The sequence below is a fragment of the Schistocerca cancellata genome, chromosome 5 (genome assembly GCF_023864275.1).
Source record: "Schistocerca cancellata isolate TAMUIC-IGC-003103 chromosome 5, iqSchCanc2.1, whole genome shotgun sequence".
Taxonomy (NCBI): Eukaryota; Metazoa; Arthropoda; class Insecta; order Orthoptera; family Acrididae; genus Schistocerca; species Schistocerca cancellata.
Window position 1 is genome coordinate 688,466,848 of NC_064630.1, and position 14,099 is coordinate 688,480,946.

The following is a 14,099-nucleotide window of genomic DNA, read 5'->3' on the forward strand; positions in this document are numbered from 1 at the left end:
AGGACGACAGCTTCCTTCTTGGCGCTGTGTTCGATCACGCCTCATCCATTCCTGCGAACGTCGTCGAACAGTGGCATCGCTCCTATTCAACTGCAGAGGAATTGCCGATTACTGTAACCAGCTTCTTTGAGCCCAACTACACATCTTCTGTCAATTTCTGGCATCTTCGTGTATTGTTTACGCGCCTGTCTCCGGGACATAGCTACTCTGCAACTGAGTGTATGGAATGAAACTAGCAAATACTTCGTGCACTGGTATCGACGTTTCCCTTGTTTACTATTCTTGTCAGCTACAGCAGTACACATGCATTCATCAGTCGATAAAGTTTACAGTTTTGCGTTGTCTGCCGATACCTGTATGAATATCAATTCATGACCAATTTGCGTAACTACTTCGTGATGCCTCATCCGCCCCCCCCCCTTCTTCGCCCCCCCCCCCCCCCACACCTTTAGAGCGTATTACTGAGAGAGTTGAGACAGTCCTTAAGACAGTAGGTACACATTAAGAAAAAAACAAGTTCACAGCTCATGACAGTCACGTCTAAATTAAAAATTTTTTTCTGCAACCTATCACTACTGAATTACTTCCCTCTCTCTGAGCCCCTGTTCCGGTTTAGCATCCGCCTCTGATAACTTTAAGTGGCAAAGCATATCCTGCGTTATTTCTCCAAAATTCCTTTCAGTCCTAGATGCATCATTTGTTCGATGTGTTTCAGCGTGCCGTTGACGACGAGATATTTAATGAAGCACAGGCTCAAGCAGTGAAATAAACTCTGCATCCGATCGGGCAGACAGGAATATGGAGGGCCTGCGTCCTGATGCAACTCCACTATCTTAAGTACCATCCCACAGCAGTGCTGCCATTACTCCACCCTCAATACATTTTCGATACAGAGGCACACAGACAGTTCTTAATCTTCACTTTTTCGTAAAATGTCCAGAGGCGATCGTCATCGAACAGGAATGTGTCACTTCCTATGACAACAATGCAGGAAACGCGTACAGGCAGCCTGGTACTCATGTTCGCCAGTACAGGCCACGAGTCATGTATTATGGGCAACACACTTCTGATAACACAGCTAGCAAGAAATAGAAAAATTTCTTCAGTCAACTACACGAATATCTGGAATATAGAAATTTATCATTACCTCTTCTGCTACTCTTAATAACGTTCTTGTTGGCTTTGTTTATCTCTTAGCCGTACTTTCCACTAAACATTCTGTACATGCAGTCAACAGATTTTCCATGTCCGGGCAAAAAGTGTTACGAGAGCAAAAATTATCATCAATACATAACCTTTCTCCTTGCACTTCTATTAATCTTCAGTCATTTCGCCTCTCTCCGTGCAGGTCAAAATCTTCTGAGTGATGCGAACATCTCATTCCAACTTCCAGTGTAATAGGTTTCTTCTGCTCTATGAAAGATAGATATATATTTTCTACTTCGAATTTTACCAGAGCCACCCATGGTTGCTCTGCCTCTGCGTCCGTTATGCCTGAGGGCTCGGTCCCTCCCTCATATGCATCACTAAACGGAAAAACATGGTTTGTGGTTTATGGTACCTGGTGCCCGGACCCAGTAATAAAGATTTTATTTTCATTATTTCATAATCCTACAAACCAAATTTGAGGTATAATCTTATGTTAAAAAACAATACCTCAAGTATGAGATTTTCACTCTGCAGCGGAGTGTGCGCTGATATGAAACTTCCTGGCAGATTAAAACTATGTGCCCGACCGAGACTCGAACTCGGGACCTTTGCCTTTCGCGGGCAAGTGCTCTACCATCTGAAATACCGAAGCACGACTCACGCCCGGTACTCACAGCTTTACTTCTGCCAGTATCTCGTCTCCTACCTTCCAAACTTTACAGAAGCTCTCCTGCGAACCTTGCAGAACTAGCACTCCTGAAAGAAAGGATATAGCGGAGACATGGCTTAGCCACAGCCTGGGGGACGTTTCCAGAATGAGATTTTCACTCTGCAGCGGAGTGTGCGCTGATATGAAACTTCCTGGCAGATTAAAACTGTGTGCCCGACCGAGACTGCAGACTCTTATTCCTACTGAAAAACCAGTATCATCTCGTAGCTCTTTCTTTTCCTACAACTGCATTTCATTCCCCCATGATTATTAGATTATTCACTCCCTATAAGTGTTGAATTACCCGCCAAATATCCTCATAAGCTTTCTCTCCCTCTTCACCCTCTGCTAGGGACATCGGCATGTGTATCTCAACTATTGTTACTGGTGTTGTTTTGCTGTCGATTCTGATGACAACGACCCTGTCACTGAACTGTTAACAGTAACTTTCTCTCCCTATACATAACGAGTTGTACTCCATTACGCTATTTTCTGCTGATGTTGGTATTACCCTACACTCATCCGATATGAAAACCTTAACTTCCTTCTACTTCACTGAGCCTCACTAGATATAAACTGAGTCTTTACATCTCCTTTTTCAGATATTTTAGCTTTGCTGCCACGTGCTAATTTCTGACTTTGCAAACCTCGACTCGTAGAACGTTATCCTTTTGTTGGTTATTCCATCATTTCTCATCTACGTACATCCATAGTTGAAGTGGAGGACAGTGGCACGTCAGCTAGTATAAATTTATATTAAAAATGAAGAAATTCCTCCAGCTGTATTTGAGGTGTCGATTTTATTTTGGCAACTAGTTTCAACGTTGTAACAACGTCATCTTCAGGTCCATACACTTTTTGACGTCAACTGCGTGCTGCTGATACTAGAAGTCAGTGGTGAGATACGGACGTGCTCCGTGTGGAAGGTGGTTAGTAACCAAGTTACTAACATATAAAAATCTTATGTAAATATTACGTTTCTTTAATGTACAGGGTTATTACAAATATTGAAGCGATTTCATAAATTCACTGTAGCTCCATTCATTGACATATGGTCACGACACACTACAGATAGGTAGAAAAACTCATAAAGTTTTGTTCGGCTGAAACCGCACTTCAGGTTTCAGCCGCCAGAGCGCTCGAGAGCGCAGTGAGACAAAATGGCGACAGGAGCCGAGAAAGCGTATGTCGTGCTTGAAATGCACTCACATCAGTCAGTCATAACAGTGCAACGACACTTCAGGACGAAGTTCAACAAAGATCCACCAACTGATAACTCCATTCGGCGATGGTATGCACAGTTTAAAGCTTCTGGATGCCTCTGTAAGGGGAAATCGGCGGGTCGACCTGCAGTGAGCGAAGAAACGGTTGAACGCGTGCGGGCAAGTTTCACGCGTAGTCCGCGGAAGTCGACGAATAAAGCAAGCAGGGAGCTAAACGCACCACAGCCGACGGTTTGGAAAATCTTACGGAAAAGGCTAAAGCAGAAGCCTTACCGTTTACAATTGCTACAAGCCCTGACACCCGACGACAAAGTCAAACGCTTTGAATTTTCGGCGCGGTTGCAACAGCTCATGGAAGAGGATGCGTTCAGTGCGAAACTTGTTTTCAGTGATGAAGCAACATTTTTTCTTAATGGTGAAGTGAACAGACACAATGTACGAATCTGGGCGGTAGAGAATCCTCACGCATTCGTGCAGCAAATTCGCAATTCACCAAAAGTTAACGTGTTTTGTGCAATCTCACGGTTTAAAGTTTACGGCCCCTTTGTCTTCTGCGAAAAAAACGTTACAGGACACGTGTATCTGGACATGCTGGAAAATTGGCTGATGCCACAACTGGAGACCGACAGGGCCGACTTCATCTTTCAACAGGATGGTGCTCCACCGCACTTCCATCATGATGTTCGGCATTTCTTAAACAGGAGATTGGAAAACCAATGGATCGGTCGTGGTGGAGATCATGATCAGCAATTCATGTCATGGCCTCCACGCTCTCCCGACTTAACCCCATGTGATTTCTTTCTGTGGAGTTATGTGAAAGATTCAGTGTTTAAACCTCCTCTACCAAGAAACGTGCCAGAACTGCGAGCTCGCATCAACGATGCTTTCGAACTCATTGATGGGGACATGCTGCGCCAAGTGTGGGAGGAACGTGATTATCGGCTTGATGTCTGCCGAATCACTAAAGGGGCACATATCGAACATTTGTGAATGCCTAAAAAAACTTTTTGAGTTTTTGTATGTGTGTGCAAAGCATTGTGAAAATATCTCAAATAATAAAGTTATTGTAGAGCTGTGAAATCGCTTCAATCATTTGTAATAACCCTGTAGTTGTTTCCATTGTCGTCTGCAATCGACGCCGTTGATCACTGCCGATTCTTCCGCCCTCTAGGGGCAGTTTCCCACCCCAAGGGCAAGGTAGTGCCCTGAAGCACTTATTATGCCGGAAGACCTCAGCCGCCATTACTGAATATTTTTATTCGAAATTTAAGGAGTGGAGAGGTTTGGGCCAGTGACTGACTACATTTGGTTTCTGGTCAAAGACGTTACTCCTAGACTAAGTGTTCTAGACAGCGCAATAACACCCAGACAATACTCATCCCTCGTTAGATTATAAGAGCACTTCGCCACTTTCAACGAACTTAAAACTAAAATTTTAATTTTTTTTAGCTTACGTGCTTATGGTATAGTAATTCATTTGTAAAGACGTATGAAGCTAGAGAGATAAATCAGGGTTTACTTGTAGCTCTTCTATTACGCTTCGTGCTTTTACTTTGACCGCTGGTCACCGTCTCTGAAAATTTCCCCTCAATTTCTCCCAAATTTTCAGTATTCCCGTTCTTCTGTGTCCGTAGTTGGGTATACTTCACACTCAGCGATTTTATTTCTACACCTGTATCTAACAACTATACAGTGCAGTTGATATTTATCAGTGTAGAAATCTCTCTAGAGGCCAAGATCATATAAATGCTTTTTTATCATAGACAACCAATTTCGACAGGCTTTGCTATCATCTTGTGGCGGTCAAAAAGTTTTGTTACAAAACATGCTTATTGCGAGTTGGAGCTTCACAATGGACACGTTTTGTAACAAAATTATTTGAAGACCAGGAGAAGACAGCAAAATAGGTCGAAACCGGTTGTCGATGATAAAGAGTTATTTATGCGATACTAGCTACAGAAAGTTTTTTACTAAATAAAACAACCCTCCTTCTCATTTCTCAACATAAGCAAATTCAGTTTATCATTACGTCCAGGATTTTTTATAATTTTTGAAGAGAGAATTTGCTTCAACTATTTGAAGCCCACAGCAAACTCTACAAGCCTCTCTCGTTTCTCTTATACCGTACTCTGCACTAAACGTACTGTAACAGTCTTCCAGTCACTTACAACTAGTCTGTGTGGTGGTTTTGCAGTGAAATACTTAGCAGGAAGGTGAGAGATCGCAGAACTGAATCCCAGCGGAGCCATGGACATTTTCAGTCTACCTTTATCGATGTGTGAAGGTGCCAGGAACGACATGTTGTTCGGATTCCAGGTTGAACTGTAGCTCCCCTTTCTCTGTTTCGATATCTAAGGTAGAGTCTGGCCAGCCAACTCACCAAAGGTTCGTCCAAATGAAAGATTTGCACTTGGTCATTGACTCAAAAGAATTTTTATTATCTAGGGCTATCAAATTTTCATTTCCCTTCTAATATTTTATCCTCCTAGGAAGGGTATCCCAGAAATATAGTGTCCAATTTTGAGGGGTAGTAAGGATTGTCTAGAGGAACAAATCGTGGGCAGGAGCCTATATCAGGAAACGTCACCCTGCAATGCTACAGGGCGCCTGTTTCTAAGCCACCCCTTCAGCAGTAATCGTGGCTTTGTACCCTGACGGACCATAGGCGGAATGTCTCGCGTTGTTGTTTGTTGTTCACTGACTACGACTGATTGCTACATTCACCAGTGGAGAAGATGGAGCTAGCTGCATCGTAGGAAGACTTTGTCTCATATGAATATGATGCTCTGTCGCCTTGGTCAGTAACTGGTTCAGTCAGGGACTTCGGCCTGCAGTTGATTTTTCTCCTGTGTATGGAAAAAGATTAGTTTACAGTGTTCCAGCAGAAAAATACGCTGCAGATGGGAACTGTTGTCCAAAACCGTCATCCACCAAGGCAAGAGAGCACTGCGATCATAGAAGACAAGGCCTTTCAGCACAGCAGCTGGCTCCATCCCCTCCATTGACGATCGTGGCAATCTGTCGCGATCACTGAAGAACAAACAACAATGCAACACGTTCCGCCTATGATCCGTCAACGTCCAAAGGTATCGGAGCCTGTAACTCGGTGCTCCGTAGCGTCATTTTATGACGTTTCTGGACACGTGTTTCTGTCCTCCATTTGTTCCTCAAGATACGCTCTACAACCCCTCAAAGTTCATAGTAACATTTCCGGGATACCCTGTATGTTCTTATACATTCATTGATTTATTTAGCCTGGCAAGATTAGGGCCAATATATGATCTCTTACATCCAACCAGATATTCTAGGTAGTTCACTTTGGTATTCATTACAATAAGAGTAAGTTACATCTAGTACAAAACAGTGTACGACATTAAGTAATTTCTGTAGCGCACAAAGAGAGACAAATAAGCACAAATTATGTTCGTTCCTGATTACAACTTGTAACGCCGGAAATGCATATACTCCTATTTCCCTCTATTGTACTATAAATTTTTTGCTTATTTTGTTACCAGAAGATATGACATTTCTGTGTCTTTATATATATTGTAATTGTTTTACTATTTGTATATATACATTTATGCATTTATGTCGATGTATAATTGGTTTTGTTTTGTAAATATTATTTCTATTTTTACGCTGGGTCTTGCCTAGGGAAAACTATGCTATCGAACGAGTATATCGATAGGTCGGGTGGAGAACCAGAGTGTTTAGGATCTTGGGTAGTGTTAACTCTGCCGCGTGGAGCGAGGGCAGAGCAGAGTCTGGAGTCTGGCTGGAGTAGAGCGGTGGAGCAGGTGTGTTGAGTGACGCTCGTGCGAGTTGCTGCGCTTTCGGGGTTTGGCAGCATGTAATTGCGCTCGACTTTCTATGACAGTTTCTGGCGCAGTGTCGCGGACAGGAAAGATTAGCTGGCACACATCTAGAGCCCGTTTCGCCTGGTGACCGTGTCGAGAAGAAGGCGCGCCAACATCCAGCTTCTGCAACAGCAACGGCCGAGAATAAGTGATTGTCGCCACCTCCTCGATCGACGACTTAAAACCTTCAATCAAGCAACAAGGAAGACTGAAAGCACATAAAGTTCTAGAACTGTAGGGCAGACCTCAGCTTTTCAAACTGTTCCATTTGCATCACTAAAATACAGCAACTTAGCATGAACCTTTGTTGCTCATTGTCCCAATTGCATTACCAAGCAGGGTCCCTTCCTTTTCCGAAATGAACCCGAGTGTCGTTGAAATTCAAAAGCCAGCATTAAAGTAATATAATTCCATTTCACTGTTTTAATTTCAAAGTTCAGTTAAAGTAAACATTAGCTGGCTACAATGACCAAACAGAACTATATTTAGATTACACAAGCACAAATTAAGGGTGCGATTTTTGTTAGTATATTTTCGCGTACCTGTGACTGCAGCTCAGCATGGTACGTACTAAAATTTACTATTGATAATACTTCAAAATCATTTAATTCAAGTTCAAAGTTAAATCTCTTATTTCAGAATTGCGTAGATGAAAGTTGCTTTTGAGATGATTGTTGAGGTAGCCCAAGACTAACCTTATTTTATTTTATTTCGTAGTGCTTCAGAAACAAAGTTCACTATTAACTTCAGTCACTAAAATAACTTTAAATTTTCCGGTTTTATTAATTCTTTGCCAAATTAAGTCTGAGTGTAGCGAAATTTATTACTTCTGACAAACATTCAGTTTTCACACAACACGTGTCAACCTTCAGTTGCCACGCTTTTAGTGCTAATTATAAGTGCATTAACCTTTCTTTTTCAGTTATTATAGTAGTTTTCCATAGGATTGGCGACCGTAATTTTCCCCAATCTCAAATATCTAATTAACGCAAGTTAATTGTTAACGTAACGACCGCTCATTTACTTTCTTAATTTCCACCAATTTGATTTGCGTTTTTCCTTTCATTAAGATGTAAACCTTCCTCCCTCTTTACCGACAGATTAACTTCGGTGACGATTGCTTTTCCCAAATTTCCATTAGGTACACGCGGTTTAATTTTTCACTGTCATTAAGGTCGATAAGCGAGGGGGAGGTTACAAACTGTAGACAAGATATGATCGTTACCGGTAATGGACATGAAGTGGGTGGTGGGAAAGGGAGAGGGAGAGCGAGAAAGGAACTTGATCAATTCAGTATTACGAACATAGCCGAAGAAAGAAAAGAAAGGGATGTGAGTGATGGAGAAATGAAAAGAGGATAAAATTTGTTGAGATAATCGGCAACGTGTTATAACTGGGTGATGATTATTTCAACAGATAAGAATACAGTTGCTGAAAATAGATAAAATACGAAGAAGACGTGTAAATGGGAGAATAGAGGGACATTTCATTTAGGGTACGTTTAAGCTGCACCCTCGCTGCTGGCAGCTCGTTGCTGTCACAACACACTTCGCTGACCGCCAGGAGCCTGATAACATTTACACTGCAGCCTTGCTGCTCCCTACTCGCTGGGAGTAATTATGCTGCATCAGTTCACATAGTCAGCGAAGCCAAACGCGGCACTGCTGTAGTGAACTTGAAGAAGCCAACCACAACTCAAGTTTCAGGGCATCGGGTGGAGGCTGCTGCACGAAACACGAACCAGCTTGTTACCATCGCCTGCGGAGGATCTTAGCGAGCACCGGGGCGAGCAGTGATGGTGCAGGTGAAACGGTAGGACTCTGTGGGCTTGATTCATCATCGCCACGCCATGCCGGCGAGCAGCAAGCAGTGAGATGGCAGCATAAACGCACTTTTACTATTTGACAGTCGAAAAACTGCTCATGTGTGTTCGTTTATGGGGAGCCGTTATGAGATTGAAAGAGGGAAGAGTTGTAAGTTCTTCAGAAACGCAGCGGGGCACTTAATTGTGCACAGAGTGTACGGTAACTTGTTCCACAGGCGGACAGAAGCAACAGGGAAATAATTTACAAATGTGTTTTATGAAAGAACACAGTTAGGCAGGTAGGTAAATGAAAACTCGTGCTAAGTTTATGATGTGCTGACAGATATTGGAATGGCACTGAGAAGATGATAAAGAAACATAGCATGTGGAGGTCAGGTAACCCGTCTGACAGCAAGCAACCCAATTGAACACTGATGCACTGACATAGCCATTTACATGGGTACTGCAGGTTTAGTGCACTCGAGCATTTGTGGCTTGTTCTAACCATCTAGTGTTCACATTAATCATGTCATGTTGGATTATATTCAGCTGCCTTTTGCTCAGCTTGGCATAAGAGCACCTGAATCTATTAGGTGGCAGTTTTATCAATGTTATGCCTCATAGTAGAAAAGGGATATAAATTGAAATATTCTTGAGATCATGATACCACAGCTACAGAAGACACAAGCAGAGATGGCGACATAGCTATGCAGCAGAAACAAACACCCAGCATTGTAACTCGGTCATGTAGACGAGCACACACTGCTTCATCAGCAAACAGTTGCAGGGCACAAGTTGCACAATCAGTAAAACGTCCACTGAGAGAGAGACAGGCAGAGACGTATTCATAAGCTGTTGTTACATGAAGCAACAAGTTTTATCCCACAGACAATAACACTTTTTAGCGACTTGACAGTGCCGTTAAGAGCCCATAACAAATTGTTAAGCAAACACAGTGAAATGGGGATTGATGACCACTAGCGAAGAAGCAGCCTAAATTGGTCATAATGAACAGAGCCTCAGGTTATTACCTCCTACCTGTCTCCATAAATGCTGCAGTTCTCCAGCTCTGAATTCAGCTGTCATTAATGAATGCCTTTCATCTTGATGAACTCGATTCAGTGAGTGTTGCAGTGTAGTGACATCCATGTGTAAGAAGTTTCGGCACTTCTCATAAACATGCTGGTTTCCATTCCCAAGATGACAACACCCAATTAACCATGACCTGCCACTCATGGGACTTCACATTGGCCACCACCTACCGCACTGCTGATTGGAAGATCAAGAATCTTCCAACACTTGTATATCACATGGTGTATATCGCACTAAAATCATCTTCACTGTTGTTTGAGAGCCCCATTTGGTGCCTCTGTTCCTAATCATTTCTCCAGGCGCTTCTGGGTGCCAAAGTCACAGCGTTCTGGTGGGGTTAGGATCAGCCAAATACACGAATTCCAACAGCATGGTATATCCCAGTGGGTCATCGCGGGTTGTCATCATCTTCAGGAGTGGAATCAAGAACACTCGAACAGAATGTGGTGCACATATGCTGCAGCTTTGCTTGAATACGGCTGGACAACAGCCCACAAGACTTTGGCTGAATTCCTCGTCCAGGAGCCATGGCGACCTGCCAACTATAGTCAACAACTGGAGTCAGCAGAATTTCACCTTTCCACAGGCAGGAGGTGTCAGTCGACGCTGATGAGAAGACACAGAACTGTAAACCTGAACGAACATACGTTAACTTGCTACTTGTGGTTTATTAACACCGAAAGAAGGTCTGTAAGTCCACGACACTGTACTGACAACAGAAATTCTCTCTGCTAGGTACTCCTATATTTAGATTCGGTACTCACAAGAGAAATTTGGTCACTATATAACACACAGTTACCCATTTTCTGCCATTCTATTCACAACTCCGTTAAAACTTGTCACTCTATTCATTGACACTGTTGTTATTATCCTTCAATAATCCAACCAGACGTACGTGTTCTACATCCATTTCTATTTACCAGTATGTAACAGGTATGACCTTAGCCTGCTCTTGCCTCTTTTCAGAATTTACAGTTTCCCAGGCATAAGCTACCTTTGGTAAACCACGGGCCTGATTCACATGCTTACTTAAGCCTACGGTCAGCCATGTCATGTGACGCGACAGCAGCGTTCTTAGTGCATACTGTCAAAATAACAGCATATGTGACGTTAATGGTTGTAGGGTAATGCACCAATATGAATGACATCCACTTCCCATCATGCCACACCAAAAAATTACACCTAAAAACAACAGCTTTGGAGAGTACATTCATTTTATTTCACACCGTTGCCAGATGTCTACATTTACAGACACATCGTGAACATTGTTTCTTTACTTAGGACGTTTTACAACAGCTGTCTTCAAAACGTCTGTTGCAAAATTGTTTAGTGTCATTAGTAAAGAAACAATGTTCACGGAATGTAAATAAGTGTAAAAATCTAAACATGGGATGCCTTGAATTCTTGCTAGTTAAGCAATTCATTACAAATTATCTTCAGTTTCAACAGTTGAACTGTTCTAATACTTCCGGAATGGACAATAATTATGTAAAAATGTTAATGTGGAAATATCTGAAAATATTTCCCAGGCAGAGCACAATGTGGGCTATTCACTCTCTCTCTCTTCTCCTCCCCCCTATCTCTCTCTCTCTCTCTCTCTTTCTCTCTCTCTCTCTCTCTCTCTCTCTCTCTCTCTCTCTCTCTCTGTCCCAGAAATTTATTCTGTGGGTGGAATTGAAACCAGTCACGGGGCGAATGCAGCCCGTGGGCAACTGGTTGCAAACCCGTGCCCTGAACCATTTAGATTCCTAACATTCCCAAGTTCCAACGTGTAGAGCGTTACTCGTATTATCCTGCTCCTGATAGCTCCTTGCTTTGCAGTCCCCACCTGAAGGTCCGAGTGAGGTACCACCTCATCTCCGAAAATATTTTGCTAAACGTAGTGGCAGCCATGAGATTATTTTAGAGAAATGTCCTTTGGACACACTTTATATCGTCGACGCTGTGATTTCCGTTGTTTTCTGCTGTGAATGGTTGCTGATTAAAGGAAGGTGTGGAATAATGAGAATGAACTGAGACAGCGTGATATCACTTTGGTAGTGTGTGTGTGTGTGTGTGTGTGTGTGTGTGTGTGTGTGTGTGTGTAAATCTGTTAAATATTTCAGTATATGATTACAGAGCATTTGTAGGAATTATTTAAGTACCGTAAATGCCCTTCCATGTCCAACTGATCAAGATTTTTCAACATTTAGCATTTCTAGCTATTCGTGCATTATCGCTGACGAGCTGCAGCTGCAGCTGCTGCCATTACGCGGCAAATATGAATTTAAACTAACCGCACTAAAGGCGCACGACTTGACACAATTTAAATTAAATAGTTTCATTTTCAGTACAGCATATAAACTGAACAATACAAATGCTTAACATTTTCTCATTGGCTTTTGACTTAAAGCCGAATTTGAGGTTTGGCCTGGACTAACGTAGGCACTTATTTTTGTGAAGAGTAAAGATTTACTTAATAAAACTGTGAAGTACTTCTCTCGCAGTCAGTATTACTATAGATGATAATTTAGTTCTACGCAGTCCACTTCGCCACACCTTCACCTGCACATGTTAGGCAATAAATTCTGCCTGACTCATGTAGTACTATCACCGTCAGAGGGTGGTACGGGACCACGAGCCCCACCGCCACACCTCCAAAGTGAATTGCAGTGACGCAGTCACTGCACAGTGGAAATTTACTGGCTCACCAACACAGTTCGACCGCAATAGACCGGTGATGCTGTATTGTAACCTATCACCCCGGACTACAAGTCCATTAAAAAAAAAAAAAAATAAAAATAAAAAAAAAACTTGTAGGTTTTCGCGCCACAACTTCACCTGCCCATGTTAGGCATAATTTTCTGCCTGACTCATGTAGTACCATCACCGTCAGAGGGTGGTACGGGACCACAAGTCCCACCGCCACACCTCCAAAGTGAATTGCAGTGACGCAGTCACTACCCTGTGGAAATTTACTGCCTCACCAACACAGTTAGACCGCAATAGACCGGTGATGCTGTGTTGTAACATATCACCCCGGACTACAAGTCCATTAAAAAAAAAAAAAAAAAAAAAAAAAAAACTTGTAGTTTGTCGATAATGGACGCAAGTTATCTCATTACGATTTTAAAAGGCAATCGGCAACAACAGATAAGGGCTTCCAGATGTTACTGTATGGTAAAGAAGAGCTAAAGTAAGGGGAATAAATTACATCGTGTTGGGAAGGAAACGATACGTTTGGCGGTAGAATTAGGGTTTCAACAGATGAATAGTAAATAGGAATGTAACTAGATGGTGGCAATTATTTTGCAGTGGTAGGAGAATCAGAGGAAGAACTACAGTTCGAGAGAGGAAAGACTCTGAAATAAGGGAAACCTTGCAGTTGCTGACAGAAAATGCAAACTAAGTGAAGATAATTAGATTTGGATCATCCGTGGGTAAAAGATTTTGGAAAGGTCAATGGTATGTTCCAACAGAACCAAGAAAGAACAGCTCTAAAGGAAGAAAAGTGACTTGGATAGTTTTGAAATATGATTCAGGGGAGAAAGTACTTAGAAGAATAGGAAGTGAATGAAAAATCTTTTAAATTATAATAATTAGGAAAACATCTAAGCTCCGATATAATTTGCAAAAAAAAAAAATTGCTTGTGATTTTGAGCTCTCGAGTGAAAGACTGCTGTGCACACAGGAAGAAAAAGAAGCAGACTTTTAAAGATCACATTAAAAATCGACGATATTACCCTCAGATTAAGGAAGATGCACAGAACTATGTGGGAAGCGTCTGTCGTTAAACAGGTATACCGGAGAAGAGATTACAGAGGCATTCTTAATGATATGAGCAGACAGTTTATATAATGAACATTATACTGCAACGCAGTCTTTTGCATGCTATGGTATAATATCATGGATTTCAACATCAGTTGCTCATGAATGAAACTTAGCTCAGATTACGTGCACAGAGTTCGCTGCCACGTATGTATCTTACGGTGCAGTGTTAGTAATCGGTGAGGCAAGGAGAAGGTAGTTGCGACCACCAAGTTCGACGATATTTCTTTTTAGTTCATTGGCAACTCCAACCGACTATCTAAGGAGCCAATTGTGAAATGTAGCAGAATTCCTTACAAATAGCAAAGCCTTCGACATTTATCGCCTACGAGAAACATTCTCATACGCAGTTCTACTGCATACGAAACTTCTTTGGCGTTACTTTTATTTCGTGGGAATCCTGTATACAGTTCACCCCGTACTTCCATGCCACCAGTCATTGTTACCTTTCATATAGT